Here is a 7,295-nt window from a genome sequence, read left to right as displayed (position 1 = left end):
GGAGCTGTTCCGCAGCTGTTCCGCAACCGGTGGAAATTGGGGGTTACAGTCTATGTTGGTTGGTATGTGGTGAGTGTGTTGGCTGTTGTCATTGTAAAGGGGAGGCTGACCCTTTATGTCACTGTGCAAAGCAGGGACATGATGCCAGCTTAGTTCTGTCATCACTTTTTAATCAAATAAGTTAACTTAAAGACAAGTGAACTATTGTAAAATCATGCAAAATGACTGACCTATACCTTTCCAATCTTCAGTTACATAAATCTGTTCAGGACTGTAAAATGTCAGAGTTGCAGTCTCTCCCTCTCTTTTTCTCCCCCTTCAGCTATGTAGCCTGCAATTCACACATTTCAAATTATCTTTGAAAATTACCTTCTTTAGTTACTATGTGATATCAGACCCAGCACATTTTTTTGTATCTCTCATCATACCACAGTTGGGTGTTTCTTTGATGCAGGAGTTCAGACCATCAATGGAAATGTAATAATTCCTCCAGTCGATGGATGATCATTTCCATAATTTCCCCTGTGTAGGCATGAACGAGCAGGCAAACGGAGTATACTCTAACTAAGTATACTAGTATATAGTCTTTAAATAACATCTATCCGTCTGAAAACCTGCCAAAGAAAATGATTGAGTGTCTTTACATCTCCAGTCTTTGTGAGTTAACACAACAAATAAAAACACAGAAGGGAGTAGACTTTGGACTCAAAGTCTGGTCAATACCCTCGCTGTGCTGGCCCACATTGTGTTTACATTGTACATGTGTGGAAGGCCAGCACAGAAGATTGTTTGGAGTTCGGTCAGCTGAGCAGCTGAGATCAGTGTAGTTAAGATGTCTTAAGTAAAGCACAGTGCGTTTGCTTCCCATTCGGTTCAGGTCAAACAGCAGGCTCGGCTCGGTTTGGCAGTGTGAAATAGACTTGAATGAATTCTGCCTCTCCTCTTGTGGCCCTGCAGCTTGACATCTTTTTTATCTTCTACTTCAGGAGCCACTGATTCACTGAGGAAGAGAAGAGCAGAGAAGGACGAAAGGAGATAATTAGCACTGTAAGGATAAGCAGTGTGAAACAAAACAGAACAAGACATGCCTCAGGTTTTCAAAGTGGTGAAGAGAAAGACAAAGTGAGAAACAAAGGTAAAGGAGAAAACGGACTGAAACTCTGTCCTAGTTTTAAACTATTTACCACTTATATGCAGGTTGAAAGTATGTAGTGCAGTCACAGTAGAAAAGTGATACAAAAAAAATGTCAAACCAGTAGGTGACTCACTCCAATAAATTTTTGAGTGTGCGGTTGACGGCCCCTGCTATCCCACAAATGACAAATTTGCCTCAAGGGGCTTTACAATCTGTACAGAATATGACACCCTCTATATTTAGACCCTTAATTTGGAGGAAAAACTCAGCAAGAGCGACAGAGGAGAGATGCCTCTCCAGGATGGACAGACATGAAATAGATAGTCGCGTGTACAGAATAGACCAAATAAACAAAATTACATCACCACCGTAAGGAATCTTCGAGTTATCTTTGATCAGGATACATCCTTCAACTCCCACATAAAAACAAACTACAAGGACTGCCTTTCACCTGCGTAAATCCGCTCTCAAAAAAGATGCTGAAAAATGTTACCATGCATTTGTTATTTCTAGGCTAGATTTGTGCAATTCATTATTATCAGGCTGCACCAATAAGTCCTTTAAGATTCTCCAGTTGATCCAGAATGCTGCAGCACGTGTACTGACAGGAACTAGAAGAAGAGAATTTCTCCCATATTAGCTTCTCTGCACTGGTTCCCTGTAAAATCCAGAATATCATTTAAAATCTAATGATACATTGAACTCCTCTCCTCTTCTCTCACACCATCTGGATGCATTCCTGTCCCATTAATGCATGTTACTAACTTGGCATCTCCTCCAGAGTTTTATGTGCTTTCTGGTCTCACAGGTTTCCCATGGATTGTGGTTGCACGTGGATTGTGGTTGCGCCTGCTACCGTTGTTCTGCTTGACACCCCTGCTACTATTACTAATATTATTGTAATAAGTCACATTTCTACACGTTTTAGATTATTACTGCTATTATTGCTACTATTCATATTATAATATTATTATTATTACTGCTATTATTGCTACTATTATTGCTACTATTCATATTATAATATTTCTCTCTCTCTCTCTCTCTCTCTCTCTCTCTCTCTCTCTCTCTCTCTCTACCCAACCAGTCTCTGGGTGTCCACCCACCCATTTTCTTTCCTAATTGTCATCAGCTGAACTACAACTGCATTTTGGATCTCTGGAGGGTTATGGAAAGCCATTTCATTCAAAACCCCACCCTAACTGCAACTAAAAAAAGGGAAGAAAATAAGTCACCTAAGTCAAAAAATGATACATCAACATCGAATTTGGGTTTCTTACAAGACACAAACCCCAGTCTTCTGCGTAAGAGTCCTGTGTTTGAGCCATTCATCCACATTACCTCCTCTGTGGACATATTGTGTCACTCTTTATACAACTATTACTACTGAAGATGTCTGGGAGAAAGTCTAACTTCTCCCAACAGCATGGCGCACACTGGAGAAGTTAGCCTTCAGGGTTTTTCTGCCAGAAAGGTTTATTTTAACCCAAACCACTATCGTTTGTAAAAACCAAGTAGTTTTGTTTCCTTAGAATTTAGAGATTTCTGGCAGAAAAGGCTTTCTGGCAGAAGGCCAACTTCTTCCATGTACCAGCATGGCGCAGGATGATTGGATAAGTGCAGGTTGGGTGGGGTTTTGAATGAAATGGCTCTCCATAGAAGAGTAGCTGTATGTCACCCAAATCTAATTGTGTGGGTGTTTTTCAGGCTGCTACACAGGAATTATCCATTAGGATAAATTGTTGTTGTAGTCCACGCATGTGAATAACTGTGTAAATAGATTCAGAGTAGTGTGGATATTGTAGAATAGTTTTTATGTCATTTTGCAATGGCTTTCGGCAGTAATAAAAAAGACTTTGAGCCGGTATTTTCGCACAAGTGAAGAACATACTTGTAGGTATGTAGATGAAGAGCCCACTATTGGCTGTAGTGAACAAATGCAAGTTTTAACAGAAGACACAAAGGGTCTTAATCAATCAAAGTCATTCATTGTCAGCTCGACATGTCAGGCCCCAAAGACCCTGCTGCTTACTACTAATAGAGAAAACAAGAGCATACTAGAGGAACTGGAAGTACAGAGTTGGAATCAATGGGTTTCAGGTAGAGAAGAATAAAATGGAAGAGAGAAGAGGAGTAATTCAGAATGGGTAAGCCTGTAAAGGAGAGAGAAAGATATATTAAAAATAACTATTTTCCCACCATTAATAAAGTTCTCGTCACCAGTGTTCACTGCTTTCAGTCTCCTGCGTTTCCTCTCCCTCTCTGCTGAGTCTGACCAGTCGTAAACACCACACTTTATTCCTCTGGACCTGTGTGCTTCCAAACTTTGGCTCTACATCAGTCACCATTTTCACTTCCAGGGAGAATGCAGCGGTGCTCGACTGCTTTGCCTGCAGGTCAGGGGTAGCAAATGAATGGAAATAAAGCTCAGTGCTAGTTGTTGCTGCAATGTTTGCAGTGTTCACAACACAGATGGCCTCAATTAACCTGACTGCTTGAGAGGTGTTATTCCGTACAAAATATGGATTGCGTTGTCAATAAACAGCTGACACCTATGATCTTAATAAAGTCCATTAATTGCTTGGAGCAGGTTACAGTGTTGTAGAGGGTTAGTTATTGTTTGTGGGTCCAGTGTTGTCTGCATGGAGCACTTTCTTGTTGATGTTTGGGGGAAAGTTTTTTGTTTTTCTCTGTACCTAATAACCTTTACTCAAGAACTGAACGTAAAGGGTAACTGTTTTTTTTTCAACCTGGACCCTATTTTCCTATGTTTTTGTGTATAGGTGACTGATGGGAACAACCTTGGAAATTGGTCCAGTATTAAGCAAGACTGTCAGCAGCGGCGAAACAAGCTACAATTTAAGTTATGGGGCAATTGTGCACCATCAATTTACGTTCACAAAAGTGATTGTTTTCCCATATTGACATGCTCAGATTAATATTCTAAGTGACAACATTATGGAAGGGATTTCTAAGCATGTCGACCTTTCTGTTAAAAAGTAAAATCCTGGAGGTTTCCGGTGGAGTAGCGACGTGTGAGGACACGCTTTTGTGAGCTCTGCTTGGAAAGAACATTTAAGAATACATTTTCCTCCCCTTTCTTGTTTCCCTGGTGCGAAAGTGTGTCTAAAGTGCTTACGTACTTAAAGGGGTGATAACCGATTTTACCTTGTCATAGTTGAATAATGACAGTTTAGTGGGTAACTAGGACATACATAGAACCTCAAAATCCCATTGACACCTCTTTCCTCTGCAAATCTCACAATTTGAAACTGCCTCTGAAAACGGGCAAATCTCAACGAGCCGCCTAGTTGACGTCAACTCGGCGGCTCCTCCTCATTTGGCTCTAGCCTCTATCTTTGTCACGCCCAAACATTTACATAGGCTACACCACTGATCTGAGGTCAGCTTAGTCTTCTGAATAGGTCGCGCAGATCTCAGAAATTGTATACATTGTTCATCTGGTATTTTACCACTAAATTCACTTCTGAGACTTTTTTATGCGAGAATTCAACTATGAGGTCAATTTTGTCCGACTGTGTGTCAGAGTTCAGCGGCCGGTGCTGCCTGTGTTGCTGACTCGCCGCCGGCCTGCCTTCCTTCACAGACCCCGGCCTGCTGTGAGGTAGATGGAGCTCCGTCACGGCTGGCAGCCCACGGCACTCCATACCCGCGCAAAGTCACCATTTTTTGGGTTAATGGACTACCAAACGTCAGCGAGCTTGTTACGCCAGCAATCTCTTACCACAGGTTCCAGTTAATCTTATAATGTGTGTAACTATAATGTGTTGATTTATTTAAACATCGATGATCAACGATCAGGGAAATAAACGCCTCTTGTCCGCGAGTCTCATTGATAGAGACTGCGGCTGGATGGAGCTCTATCAATGAGAGCTAGCTAGCCTCCTCTTAGAATTCCTCTGAAATTCACAAACATGCATTAAATTGAAATTAGATGGAATAGATGTTATATAAGTGGCGTGACGAAATTCAAACTGTAAATATATTCTAATTACGCCGAAAATGAAGCTAACTAGCCGCGATCTGTACACATAGGATTGAAGGGACAGTCGCAGCTAACGAAACCCGTAATGTTCACAAAAATTCATTAAATTGAAATCGGACACCATTGTTAGCTTTATAAGACCTTGGGGTAGATGTTATATAAGTGGCGTGACGAAATTCAAACTGTAAATATAGCTACTCTAGTTAAGCCGGCAGCTGGCAGCCAGCCAGCTCCGCGGAGCTCCGTGAAGCTCCGAGTGTTCCAGTAGTCCAGTACCCAGGGAAATGGTGGCTTTCACTGTGTATGGAGGTTGCCGCTTTCTCGTCAGACTGTGTGGAGCTCCTAGCTAAAGTCCGACACGTCTTACCAAATTTGCAATTAGCCATACATTTTTGTAAAATGGCCCATATTTGAGCTTTATATAGTTGATTTCTTGCTTAAAAAAGTCTCAGAAGTGAATTTAATAACGAAATAGCCCGACAAACAATGTATAACTTTCAGTGTCTGAAATATGAGACCTGCTGTCTCGTCTCCAATGTGTTTCTATGTGGTTCAGTCAAACCAATCAGCGTGCAGCTCATCTAAATATTCATGAGCATACCATATTTGGAAGAAAAGCTCTTGTTCCATATAGAGCCATATACACAGGGTAGTTAAGGGCCTAATAAAATAGCATTCGGGCAATTTTCAGTCCAACCAATGTTACATACCCTATTAGGAGACCTTAAGGAACAGTGTAAAATACCCTATATAATCATTCTATCACCCCTTTAAGTCAATCGTCTTTAGTTCGATGTGACAGGTAAAACTATCTAAAAATGCTGAAAACTCAAAAGCTGAGGCCAGGCCCTGATGCCTCGGACTCGCCTGACGCGGACACACCTGGAAGACAGGAGTCAATGCCGACGCAATAATGGCCGCCTTAAAGCAGACTGAGCAGTGTGTGCTAAGATTGATTTGTCCATGATGGCAGCTTGCAGGTGAATTGCACAAAAAAATAGATAACTTATCGAGTGACCTGAGGTCGGAAATCTTGAGTGTGCGCACCGAATTTACAAAAGTAATCGAAGATGTGTGGATAGAAAGTGAAAAGTTTGCAACATGCATTGATGACCTTGAGGAGGGAGCTAACGGTTATGCTAACCAGGGTCATGGAGCTCGAAACTAAAGTTGCCCCCCTGTCCTCGCAAGTAAACCGGCTGATGGACAAGACTGAAGATTTGGAGTCCCGACAACGGACAGATAACTGCAGGTTAATCGGTGTGGAGGACGGATTTTGAAAAATACGCTCAACTACTGCAGGAGACGTTGGGCCTGGATTACACGCCGCCGCTTGACCGAGCGCACAGGAGCCTACTGCCGAGACCCAAAGATGGGGATTCCCCGAGGCCAATAATAATCTACTTTCACTACTTTCAGGAGAAAGCAGACGTTCTCTGAAAGGCCATGGGTGCGGGTCCCCTGCTCCACAACGGCAGGCGTTTTTATAGCTTCCCCGACTACACGCCTCTGGTGAGGAAGAGGAGAGCGGCGTTCACCGAAGTCCGGGGATTACTTTGCCATTGTCCAGGTGTGAAATACGGCCTCTTTTATCCAGCCACACTTAAAATTACGACCTCAGCTGGCGAACAAAGATCTTTTGAGGACCCGACCAAGGCAAATCGCTTTATTGAGGATAATCTGCACCAGCGGGAGAGGGTGGGAGAGTGAAAGTCGACATTTTGGGCCATGACAGGTACTGTTGAGGCTATATGACTATGCTGCAGCCCAGGGCACAAGTTGGCTACTACAGCTGGTTGCGTTTTATGTGTGGACTAAAGACCAAACTTTTTGATGTCTGCGACCCTAACGGAAAAAGGTGTATGACAAGAAAGGCAGCACTCTGTGGACTAAAAAGCCATGATGGACAAATGTGTAGCGAAAAATAAAGTGGCCTATAGTGGTTGATAAAGCAATATTAAGTTCAGTTATATTTAGTCTCTGACTGTAAATGCTAAGGTATGCCTAAAAAGATGGCACTGGTATCTGGTGAATGGCCCTGTTGCATTTTGTTCTGCCCTTGCATGGTTCATGTTAGAGATTAGATTTGTCTTTACGTGTTATATGCTTAGGAGAGAGATGGGTGTTTTTAGAGCAGTCTCAGGTTCAAGGAATACC

This window comes from Sander vitreus, chromosome 15 (assembly GCF_031162955.1).
Source record: "Sander vitreus isolate 19-12246 chromosome 15, sanVit1, whole genome shotgun sequence".
Classification (NCBI taxonomy): Eukaryota; Metazoa; Chordata; class Actinopteri; order Perciformes; family Percidae; genus Sander; species Sander vitreus.
Note: the sequence above shows the minus strand (reverse complement) of the source record.